This window comes from Halichoerus grypus, chromosome 9 (genome assembly GCF_964656455.1).
Source record: "Halichoerus grypus chromosome 9, mHalGry1.hap1.1, whole genome shotgun sequence".
Classification (NCBI taxonomy): Eukaryota; Metazoa; Chordata; class Mammalia; order Carnivora; family Phocidae; genus Halichoerus; species Halichoerus grypus.
Window position 1 is genome coordinate 95,851,166 of NC_135720.1, and position 13,463 is coordinate 95,864,628.

General features: G+C 35.8%; 1 protein-coding gene across 5 annotated transcripts in view; it reads right to left on the bottom strand.

Moving 5' to 3' along the window:
* The window catches only part of MLIP (muscular LMNA interacting protein), a 137,708-nt gene that overhangs the window by 36,334 nt on the left and 87,911 nt on the right, over nt 1-13,463 (bottom strand). The window lies entirely within an intron of this gene.

Consider the following 13,463-nt stretch of genomic DNA (forward strand, 5'->3'; position numbering starts at 1 on the left):
ATAAGCCTCTGTACTTTGAAATGGTAACTAGTTTCTTGTTTGTGCTGCAAGTGTTTATTTTACATATCAAACAAATACAAATAATTTTACACATACACACGACAAGCACACATTATTATTTAAAAAAAAAGATAACATCCTATTTGCAACATTCTGCATCTTATTTGTTTGTGTTCCCCCCCACCCCCTACTTAACAACAGCTTTGGCATATTTCTATGTCAGTACATGAATGCTTTGGATTTCCTACCAAGACACATTACTGAGTTACCCCACGGATGTAATAGTCATCCAGTTAATTCTCTTGGAAGCTCCAGGTATATCACCCAAAATACCAAATACTTAGTGGTATGATAAATTTACCTCCTCTTTGCCAGTTTTCATACTTTTAATTCCTTTCTTTTGTCTAATTCCATTGGTCCCTACCACTAATATCATTAAATAACGGTCACATTATTGTGCACCTTGAAGGGAACACTTTTAGTATTTGCCCGTTAAAGATAGCTTTTAGATTGAAATATATTCTAATTTTGTTTTATTTCTCAATCAATGATTTCATTATTTTATCAACAACTCATTACATTTCTTAATCAGTGTGGAACGTGGTTAATCTGAAAACCGAGTAGCAAACACAAAGACTAGCTGTGTAAGAAAAAGGCAGCATTGTAATTGACAGTTGACAGTGCTTAGGAAAAGGTGAGAGGAAAAGGTGAGCAGAACAGGCCCTGGTTAATGTTCTGGCTTCAGCTTTTCTGGGAGGGTTCAAGAACCCATTGTGAGTATGTCAGAAGCCAAGACTGTAGTGATCCAGGGGCAACAGAGGGTTCCCTAGATGGGGGAATCCGGCCGGGCTAAGGCCTAACCAATCAGACAGAAAATGTTTCATATTTCTACACTCTCTGTAGCCAATTTTCCAAGTCAAATATTTAATTCATTTGTTTTTATTCTCATATTTATCCATTAACCATATTTAGAGTCATGAGTTTTCTTCCAGGGACTATTTTGACTGTATTTCATAAGTTCTAATAGACAATAGTTCCATTACCTTTTTTTTTTCTTCCAGGTAGAAATTTTATTTTGAATTTCCTCTTTAATAAAAAATTTGTTGAAAAGCACATTTCTCAATATACAGGTGGCAAGGAAAGCCAAATAGTCATAATGCATCTGGAAGTTTGTCACTTTTTAAAATACTTTGCCAGAAAATAACTTGAGAACCTCCAAATGATTCAAAAGATATTCTTGGTCCTTCTCTATCTCATTATTATAAAGATACACACACAAACACACACACACACATCTTTCTTTATGTTTCTATTACTATATATAGGAATCTTGATGATATATAAATGTAATCTATATAACAGGCCCTCTCTATAGACAGTGTGTGTGCGCGTGCATCTACATCTTGTCATCAGAGTTTATCTATGGATATTGATGTAACTTCAACCTCACACCCACAATTATTTTATATATCCTACTGCTGATTATACCTTTACAACTTTCTCAAAGAACTGTAATTTTATTATAAAGAAGTCACTTACTTTAAAGAATACATTTTCTCTGACTTATTTCTCTTTTAAGTCCCCAAAATGTCACTTGTATATTTCATGTGTAGAACACAAATTCCATACACTGAGACTATTTTAAATCTGTATTTTGATCTAACTGCATAATAAAACTGCAATAGAGTATAATTTGCTCACTACTTCCGGGGTGCCTGGGTGGCTCAGTCATTAAGTGTCTGCCTTTGGCTCAGGTCATGATCCCGGAGTCCTGGGATCCAGCCCCACCTCCGGCTCCATGCTCTGCGGGGAGCCTGCTTCTCCCTCTCCCACTCCCCCTGCTTGTGTTCCCTTTCTTGCTGTGTCTCTCTCTGTCAAGTAAATAAAAAAAAATTTTTTTTTAAAAATTTGCTCACTACTTCCTGTTTTAAATATTCAGGGATGTTTTTAATGCACTTTGTAATGGTATCTGATACAAAGGAATGAATTTCAGTCATCATTCTATTGTTTTCTTTTTTTTTTTTTTTAAGATTTTATTTGTTTATTTGGCAGAGAGAGACACAGTGAGAGAGGGAACACAAGCAGGGGGAGTGTGAGAGGGAGAAGTAGGCTTCCCGCTGAGCAGGGAGCCAGATGTGGGGCTCGATCCCAGGACTCTGGGATCATGACCTAAGCTGACAGCAGACGCTTAACGACTGAGCCACCCAGGCGCCCCCATTCTATTGTTTTCTATGTATTACTTTACAATGTTTTCTGCAGCAGGAAGAATATATATGTTTCCAATTAAATTGGGTTTTTAATTTTTCCTTTATGAATATTCCTCAAAAAAGACATTGATCATTGACTTCAGCAAAATGTTAAACATTATAATAGTGAGTACCTCATGTCTTTAAACATTCCTGAAGTTGCCCAGCATCACCAGGTCCTGGATGCCTACTTTGTAAATATCTTATGATGCCATAATACAATTATTAGTTAAAACTCAAGGCAAAACTATAAATATAGGGCTAGGTATATTAATATGAATAATGAATTAACAATATGCCTGTTAACAAGCTTTTACTAGATATAGGTATGACATCATCACTGCCATTTCTTGTTATTTATTCCTATATTAGTAGTGGTATAGTCAATCCAGATTATTTTGCAGGAGATTTTTTTAAAACAAAATCACTTGTTCATTTTATGTGGATTATTTTAATTAAAAATAGTTAATGTGATAAATCATACGTCCTACTAGGCACATGAACTTCGATCAAAGATAAAAGGTTTAAGGAATAGCCAGCTGAGGGCTCTCTGTTCACTGCACCAAACTGGAGAGCTGACACGTTACCAGGAAATCTCACTTAAAATATATATGAGTTGTGACTGTCTAGCACTCGGACTTACAAAGGACACCGATGTAAATCCATATAAATCAGCAAAGCTTAAAATATTTCTTATAATTTTAAGTCAGGAGGTGGCCAACTTTTCCTGTGAGGGTCCACTTAGGATATATAGTAGGCTTTGCAAACCAGATGTTCTGTCGCATGCTACCATGCTACCATGGTAGCATGAAAACAGCCTCAGATGATACATAATGAATAGGTATGGTTGAGTGCGAATAAAATATTATTTATAGGAACAGGTGGTGGACCAGATCTGGCCCACAGGTAATAGTGTGTGGGAACCCTATTTTATATTTAAAAAAAACACATTAATAAAATCTTTATCATGTCTGACCTGCACCCCACCACCACCCCAATGAATTATCTTGAGGTAGATAGATACTGCTTTGGAGATCACTATTCTAAATGATTCCTGGAAATGAACATCATCTACCCTACTTCCGCATCCAATAGATGAATCTTCTAACATTCTAGTTTTTGAGGGAAGGACAGGGATCATAAAATTGTCTCATACATGTTTCTATCAGTGAGATATGTTACCACAGTTGTTTCTAAATAAAATGCTTTAAACTGCTTTTCACTTACTTGAGAATTGTCTTTTTTAATATAAAAATACTTAGGACAAATTTTTCAAAATAAAATAAGCTTTACTTAGGAGCTTGATTTTTAAGAAGGAATTATTTTAGTTGATTATAATATCATGTCCTGAAAAACTTAAAGAACACAAGAATTTATGAAGCAAATAATACCTTTGTTCATTAGAGAAAATTTTGCAGCCAATATGCACTGAATAAATTAATTTAGCTCTGTTTATTAAGAAAGCTGGAGACGCTGCAGAATTAAGTATTGACAGTGACATCAGAAAATTAATGCGATAGCCATATCGGCTGCATTCTCCACCAGAGAAAAAGCCTCCTTTCTGCTCAGCCATCAAGTCAAACTATTTAACTTCAAAAGCTGTTTTCACTGCAACACCAAAGGGCATTTTAAGGCACTATGGGCTCTATTCATTAAAGCCTGCACATCTAAGACTCTTTTATTCCATCCTGGCATTTTAAAGTTACCCCCTTTCCCGTGGTTTAGAAGTAAAGGGTGAAAATCCACTTTCTCTTCGCTCCCGCTGTTCCCCCTTCACACCACGTAGAGATTTGTGCCTTTGGAAACTCACAGCATCACCAGGTGAAATTACTGGAGCCTTTAACCCCATCCTTTCTCCCTTCTTCTACCTCTTTGGTAGAACAACACTTAACTTTCAAATGCAGCATTTATTTTCAGCTTCCTTTCCTGCCTGGAGCTTATAACAATTTAAAATCGGAATGATAGCATTTGTGCTACAGTTTCAAGTTGAAAACAACGCCCTGTTCATGAAGTCAAGAACAGTTACAAGGTACATCATACCCAGTGACTCCTTCAGCCAAAGGCATATCAACATTTTACAGATACCTTCACAGAAACCCCAAATTACCAAGAAGAGATGGTAATCATCTACATTCCACCAAGATCAAGCCAAGATAAAGTAGGTCTCTTAATTTTGAACATATAGCATAACTTCTTGTTTATCAGCCCTAATTCTGAAGAATCCATATGCATTTTAAAAACAGACATACTTAAAGCCACACTTACCTATTTCAAATCCTTCTTTGAACCAAAAAATGCAAACATGTGAAGTATGAAAAGAGATAGCATATGCTTAGCTTTTTCAAATCCCCTTCACCCCAAAAGGCTTTTAAATGATTCAAATACAATTTGCAAGATAGGCTTGGGAATAGTTAGGGCTTAGCGTTTGTGGTTGTCTAACAGCAAACCTCACAGAGCCGATGCCACTGGGAAGATACTGTGATGGCAACGTGCTCAAGGGAGAAGAAAGAGAAAATATGTCATAATCAATCACAGTGGGCACTAGAGGGTTAAAATGCTGAGTTTTATGTTTTTCTATACACATAGTTTAATTCTTGTCTTAGGTTGACACCAGACATGTATTTGGTAGAGGGGAGCAACTTGTATTGAAGAAATCAAAAAGCAATATAGAAAAGAGACTTCTGTGATTTCTCATAACAGTGGGGAGGAGAACATATTTGGTGACCCTTTAGCAAGGGGTCAAACCTTTTCTTCCAAAATTATAGTGATTTTAAAGGAAATGATAACAATAAACATTTCAAATGTGTGTTCCCTTTCAAGTGTCCAAAGCCCTTTTGCAGTGACTGTTTTGTGTAATCATGAATGGGTATCAGTATGGGTACTATTAGAAATGGGATGAGTAGCCCCATTTTTTTTCTAGGGTGAAATTGAAGTTCAGAGTTCCTAGGCTCACACAGAATCTATGTTCTTTCTATTGCATTCTATCATATGGTTTCTCTCCTTTGCAGGAAGCAGAAGAATCAAAGACTCCAGTAACCAGCAGTCACAGTAAGTCCCTTAAAGGATCAGAGGACCAGAGGACTGGGCCATTGTGTGTGTAGCCTGAGTGTGTAGTGGACAGTTTCACATGAGGAACTACAGAAGTTTACAGAGAAGATTAAGATTAACAGAAAGAGACCAAGGTCCAAAATATGTAGAATCCACTAGAACCTAAGCTTTATGAGGGCAGGAATACTGTCTGCTCGATTTCCCGTACAGTCACCCATATATGTTCCAGAGCCTGGCACAAACGTTAAAGGGTTGAATGCTGGGAGTAGAGAGAAAGGAGTGAGCATGGAGGGAAGCAGCAACACCATTCATCATGAACATCAGGAAAGCATAGAACTGCAGGGACCACATACCAGGGAATAGGGACTAATTGTTATGATTTTGACCTACACAGTAGATTACAAGACTTTCCATCTCTCCAAACATTATGACCTGAGCCACACTTGCTCCTTTTCTTCCTTTTTTGAATCATCTAAGGATGAGGAATATCATCCAATAATATTTAAATATTTAATAATAACATTTATTATTATATTCCAATAGTATTTAAAAACATAAACACAGAATTTCAGGGTAAGAAGGCACCATCAGAAGTATTTTGTACAATGCCCTCATTTTGCAGAAATGTAATAAGGCCCAGGATCAGGAATGACTTCATCCAACAGCATGCATTTTTCATACAGACTGCCTAATGTTCAAAAATTTCTCTTTAAAAAAAAAAAATTATTTTTTAGTTGATTCTCCTGAAACCTAACAATTGGGGAAATACAAGAATGAGGGCAAAATGTATAGGAAGATGGGGAAGTCATAACTTTCCTGAATTACCTGGTGCCAATGAAAATGCATGCCCTTTAACAAACAAGGGTATGCTAGAGGCTACATGGTATGTGGGAAATCCCATAAATCGGGGCTTATTTACCTCCTTTGTACAAATCAAATACGGAAAAGTTCTTAGTTAAGGCACAAAAAGAAGATACCTAGTCACTGTCGGTTGAACTTAAAATGTCTTGGCAGGGGTAGCATTGAGCTTCATTAGTCATAGTATTCTTGGGAGCTGGAAGCGAGCCAAGAAATGGTCTAGTCCAGGATTTCTCAACTCCAGCACTACTGACATTTCAGGCTGGATAATTCTGCACTGTGCCAGGCTGTCCTGTACATTGTAGGATGTTGAGCAGCATTCCTGGCCTCTCCCCACTGGAAGCCAGTGGGATCCCCAGTTACGACAACCAGGAATGTTTGCGCCAACATCACCCTGTTGAGAACCGCTGGACTAGCCCAATTCTCTCACTTCACGGATGAGGTTCACAATTCACAAACGCACAGGGTAGAGCTGGTTAATCACACTTTCGTGACTATGATCCAGACTTGAGGGCTCTTTCCGCAAAACCAAGCCACTCTAGTTTTCCTTTGGTTCAATTATACCTCAGAATGAATGAGCTTATCAGATCCTGCCTGGATAAGGGTTCTAAAATTGGGAGGTGAGCTAGCCTGACCTTACAATATCCTGCAAAAGGCCAGTCCTTCCACCAAATGCAATTCAGGAGAGCCTAACATTTCCTGGAAATGGATTAGCCAAAGATTGAAAAAAAACACCTCTATTTTTCTGAACTTACCCAATGGAATAAATATCATACAGGCTTGCTTTATTTGAACAGGTAAAATATGTTAAGCCTCTCAACTCTACCAGATAAAGATAAGTGACAATCCAGTCCCTGGTGAGTTGTGTATTTCCATGCCAAATGCAATTTTCTATTTTCAAGGAAAATAGGAAGGAAAAGCAAAGGTAAAAAAAAAAAAAATGCTAAACACCTAAAGGTCCATAAGACAAATTGATATTTGGATGGTCTGGCTGCAAGAGATTAAATTTCTCTTAGGATGTCTGTATTTGGAGATTAGAACATTAGTTTGAAAAAGTCTAAAAACCTGCCAGCTCTCCTAAGGAATCACCAATTTTGAATTTACAGATTTACAGATCTTCCATTCCATGCAGCCTTCGAAATAAAGAGAACTACATTTGTACACTTGTGTAATGTATTCCATACATTTTAGTTTTCGCATATATTTACTGTAATGACCTGCTTCACCAGCTTGAGTTGAGTTTTCCATGTGCTGGACTTCTCAGGCTGTCTTTGGCTCTTTAATGCAATTCAAAAACCAGTTTATTTACCAGCTTTATCTCTCTGCTTCATTCTCTCCTATGCATTCTTTTGGTTGCTCCTATCATTTGGATTTGTTGTTTTCTTTGCCTAAATTACCTTTTTTTTAAATCTTAGATCACAGAAAAGAGGTTTCCAACTCTCTCCACATAACTCATCTTCAGCTTTATTTATCTTGCTGTGACCTTTACATTTGCGAACAAAGTCTGTCTAATCTCACCCACACTTTAAGTAACAATTGGGGCACCTGGGTGGCTCAGTCCTTAAGCGTCTGCCTTCAGCTCAGGTCATGATCCCAGAGTCCTTGGAACGAACCCGGCATCGAGTCCCGCATCAGGCTCCCTGCTCAGCGGGAGGCCAGCTTCTCCCCCTCCCACTCCCCCTGCTTGTGTTCCCTTTCTCACTGTCTCTGTCAAATAAATAAATAAAATCTTTAAAAAAAAAAAAAAACAAGTAACAATCTCCCCAATGCTTAGAGAGTATAACGTGTTTCAAACCATCAATCAGCATTTATATTCAAATAGTACATCCAACTTTCACTGTGTCTTCCTCTATGCATTCTACCTTGATTCCCCTTCTCATGGGTCAAAGAAAATTATCCGGTAGAGAAGAGAAAAATCACAAGCCTCTCACTCTGATTGCATTTCCTAAGGATCTTTATTGTTAAATAACAAAATTCAATCAAGTAAATTTTAAAGATTTAGTCGGCTTTGTTAAATGATTCATGAACGGGGTAGCACCCCATCAGCACGTAGAAGAGCATTCTGAGGAGTTAAGACAAAATGAAGGGTTTTGTAGAAGGGTGGGGCAAGAACATAATTAGCAAAAGAAAGGGATTGTTCCAAGGGAGGTGGCTTTCCAGGAGGGAAAGCCAGGTGTCTTATCATGCGGATTATTACCTCCTCTTTCTTTGGTGGGTGGAGAAGACCCAGGAGGCATTCATTGGCACAGATAGAAAAACTCTTGACTGACAAGGAAAGACTGCCTTTCCAGGGGAGGTAGAAACTGCAAATCAATTATGTATTAAGCACAGGTTTGAGAACTCTAAATGAAACCATTTGGGGCCCATAGTTCTTGGTTTTTTAAACATTATTAATAACCATAAGTCATTTTAAGGTAGTTGTAGAATTGAAACTGTGTAAGGAGGGAGGAAGGGGAGTATTGTAGTCGGTGTCCTGGGAGAGGAGCGCTAGTTTTACCAAAACTGTCTTACACACCATAAGACAAACCATGCCAGAGGCAAGTGATTGGTACCATCTACAGTTCTATGTACAGGCTGACCTTGACTCAGAGTTCAAGGACAAGTTTGGGATAGAGACTTCTGTGAAGTAAAACATAAGAATGTATATTTTTCCTTGCCAACACATAAAACTTTCTAATTGCTAAATAACAGTTACTCTGAGTATTACTTAAAATATTTTTACACAGCTACCTTCTCTCTTTTGACAGTCTGTTGTTTAATACTTCTCAGAAGAAACTAATATACAATATTTAATTTTAACAAGACCTTATCTTAAAACTGGAGCATAATTTACATGAGAGCTTCTAAATATGGCAGTGCCATTCCTCTTAAATAGAGATAGATAGGGACATCATGAGCTAACAAAACATTGAAGAACACATTTGCATAAAATGTTCAGATTGTCATTGTTTCCCCATAGATTAGGGTATGGTAAGATACCGCATATCTACCAATATTTGTTAAAGCAACTAATGCTTCAGAGCTTGGCTAATTATTAGAATTCAGTTGCTTAACTAAGTATTAGAATTATTAGAATAATTCTACCTATTATGATCCAAGTGGCAATGGGTCTTCTTTGTGTGTTTGTTTGCTTGTTTTAAAGCAAGCAAGAATCTCTTAAATACTTTAACCCTATGTAAGACAAGGAAAGGGGGACAAGAAACTAAGTTTCCCATAGCTTGAAGACAACTGCCACAGAAAATTAAAACCCTGTACTGTAGTTCCAGTTCCAATCTTCCAACCTCAATAATTACACAAGGTCAAGGGAAAGCTTAAGCCAAAAAATAAAAAATAAAAAGAGAGAGAGATGAACTCTTAAGTTTGAAAGGTGATCCTATTTGATTATATTCTAGAGAAAAAGCAAATATTGTCTCTACAGGACAATGTCAAAAAAAGAAAAAAGAAAAAAAACAGTTTATTATGTTGATGATAAACTATTACATGTAGTATAGTACCTGTTTATGATAAATTGTCTATTACATTTAGAGGGAGGAAAGAAAGGAGGGAGGGAAGGAAGGAAATAAGAAAGGAAGGGGGAAAGGAGGGAGGAAGACAAAAGGAAAAAAGAAAAAAACTCACAAAGATTTCATTACTCAAATAAACAAAAATAACCTGGCAAAACATAAGAAATGTAACACAAGGCATTTCAGTTCTCTCCCCTTAAAACAATTCAGGAAAACCACTTAATCACTTCTAGACCTAAAAAGGTTAAACATTTTAAGCTGAAAAATATTTCTTAATAAAAGGTTAGCAATGATAAAAGATAATTTTATGACAAAAGAGAATGAACTGACTTGATTGAGAAACAATTGTTGAAAAAGTAACAATTTATGGCAAAGCCAGAAGTCATTCAGAATAAAAGGCAGTATTGTCAGCTCCACCTTTGACAAAGGTGAGTACTTGCTCTGGAATAGGAACATGTACATGACACAAGGAAGTGAAGATGAGCGCCGCCGTAGAAATCTAACTTGATGAATAATTAGATAGAAATCTGAAAGTCACCCATGTAATCATCAGAGTTGAATGTCAAACAGAAAGTTTGGTAGGGAAGTCAGATATCTCAGAAAAATCAGAAGAAAAGAAAAACTGAAAATACTACAAAAAAAAAAAAAAAGAAAATTCCCTATAGTTATCCTTTTATGTTCTTGGTGGTGTGGAGGAAATTCACTAAATGGTCATTTTCACACAAAACATGTTCCTTTGCTTATTGAAGCAAATTTAGAAGGAAAATAAAATTCAAGAGGCATACGTGCTAGGAAGTGCTATTTCGCACTAAAAAAAAAAAAAATTTCCAGGAAAATCAGATGAAATAACAATATTTCCTCTTAAATTCTGTCCAAATCCTTTCTTTTTATACATTTCTCTAAGGCTTTCAGAAGAAAATGACATATTTAATATTATGGGTTCAATTACTAATTTATAAAGAGAGAGAATGTTTTATGTAACATTTTATATAACTGAGGTTAGCAATTGCATTTTGATTAAATCAAGGATCTTAAGTGAAGAAATCACCTTTATCTAATTAGATATACTAACTGACCAGAAAACAATCAATGTATTTTGCCAACTCACAAGTAGTCAGACGAACTAAAAATCAATGGGCTCTTTAAGTATCTTCATTCTCATCAGTGAATTGATTTTCTAAGCCTCAATGTCTTCTGGATGCCCACTTGTCCAATCAATTCTGTTAATTACTTTCCAACTCTGACCTTGATCATCAATAGGGGATGCTTCAAAGTATATCACCATACTTTTAAATCCAAATATGGAGTGTGAGGATATTTTGCAATAAGTCAACAGGACCACAAATTGATACAATAATGGATGTAAAGGTAATTTCAAAAAAGCATAAGCTTCATTCTGAAGAGTCTTTGTTACAAAATCCATCTAATATAGATGGATGCTTCCTGGCCTATGCCATTTTGATGTAAAAGCTGTTCATTAATAAGTCTCAATTACCTGATTATGCATTTAGTTTCAAACTTTGCTTTAGTACTCAAGAGACTGTCTCCAGGCAAATTCTCAGTTCATTATCAGTTCACAAGGCCGCCTGCTTGTATCTTAAGCTACAGTAAATACATTTCCGTCTGTTTTCAACATCTTTAGTGTCTGACATTTTGTAACAGAGAGTTTTGAAATCATATTTTATGGCAGTGAAGCTGTTAGGGGAAATTTATTGACTTAACAATCCCATCCAACATCTCCTGTCATGTGGAACTGTCCCCAGTACAAGGCAGATTAGTGAATGTGAGCTGCTTCAATTTGGCCCAAATGTCTGGCTAAAGAATTTTCCATTACATGGGTGGGTGAGATCAACTGAGTTTGGAACCATTCAATTTATTCTGTGGCAGCAGCAAAGGAGACTACAATGGTGGCTAGTGAACTTGAGTACGCTCTCTGCTATTCAAGTTCTAATGAAGTAGCAACACTGAGATTATAAACTGTTATTACTCAATTTATATTTTAAATAGATCTAAGCAACTACCCTGGCGAGGTGTCTTTGATATCTTTCTCCCTGGCAGATTCTGGACACACTGAGATGGTAGTTAGAACTCAACATAAAGAGACTAGTTGATAGTACATGTAGTTGTCCCGTGTGCAGTGACCCCAAGTTTCTATTATATTTTCCCTCTCATGCAAGGTTAATGAGGAAGACCAGGGAATGTTTGGAATTCACTTTTAAGTAGTATGCTCTACTTCTTTCAATTCTGACAGTCTGCAGACTACTTTTACTTCCCATGTTCCACATAAACGGTGAGATATAGACAAGAATAAATTGATTGAAAAAACAATATAAGTACGATTGTGTCTATGGCACCTCCATATTTGCAAAAGAGTTCAAATTTTCCACAAATTATCTGGAAATTCATAGGTTTATCTTGAACATAAATAGAGCTTTAAACTTGCTGTTAGTCAGGAAAAGCAGGGAAAAGAAATGGCAACTCCTTTTAATGACAAGAATTTCCTAAATTTGAAAATGGAATTTATCATTTCCGAGGACAGTTAATTGTGATAGATCTACCTTCAGATTCTACAATGAATTTTATTTAAGGTAAAATACATACATTTGAAATTATATTAATATAAAATAACAAAGTCATTATTTTACAGTATTAGATCGTATTTTGAAGAATGTAAGTTACATAGTATGTGAAGTTTATTTTAGCTGTTGGCATTTTTGTCATTTGACTACATTATTTTTATAATTATTTTATAATGATCCCATACAGTCTAAAATGTCATAGTAAGCCTCTAAAGTATTTGTGTCACACAAGCAGTAGATATTTAATAAGTGCTTTTTGTTGATGATGAAAATATGCTTTCTGAAGAGGAATTTTCATTTCTGTTGCATGTGGAATTAGTGAAGACAGTCCTATAAATCAATAAGATTTCTCTATTTAATTTAAATTGAGGAGTGTATTTTATCCTATAAAATGAAAATAATTGCCTCTAATTATCATATTCAATGATAGTGCCTTCTAAAAATTTTTAACTTATCAAAATCATATCTTCATTTTATAGATAAAAACTATAACAAATCATGAGAAAGTATTTATGATGAACATCTTCAAGGCTACACAGCGACTTCTGACCTAATCAGGGTTAATCTTAGATTTTAAGGAACACAGATTTTTGAATTGGAAGGATCCTTAAAAAGTACCTGACCTGAACACCTCATTTTATACATGATGAAAATAAAGAGAGACGTTATAGAGCTAATACGTGGCAGATAAGATATTCCTTATGATTCACAAATGTAAATGTAATTTATTGTTTCAAGAATATTCTTAGTTGTTTTCAAAGTAAAATTTACAAGGAGTATATCACCTTATATTCCTTCATAAGTGTATTTTATTATAGATCACCAAGGGTGGTGATTTTACCTGCCTTGGTTGCATTCAGAAAGGTTTCTGGATTGCTTACATTGTTTATCCATGTAATAGTATTTGAGATATAAAATATACAACCCATGCCTATTTGCTGCATCTTAATAGGACAAATAAAGATGCAAAGTTTCTCTCTGAAATAATTTATGGACTTTTATATTGCATAAATGTGTATTTTCATGTTTCCCAAATAGCTTATAAAGCACCATCAACAACTTCCCATTATACCCCCTCCAACATATAGAATATATAAGGGGAAGATAGTACACCCTTTTTACATATAAAACAAATGACCAACCAAGCCTTAAATATCTTAAGCCCCTATCCCCTATTACTGCTCAGTCTACAGGTTCGTATCATCTCTACTATGTTACTATGCAGCCAT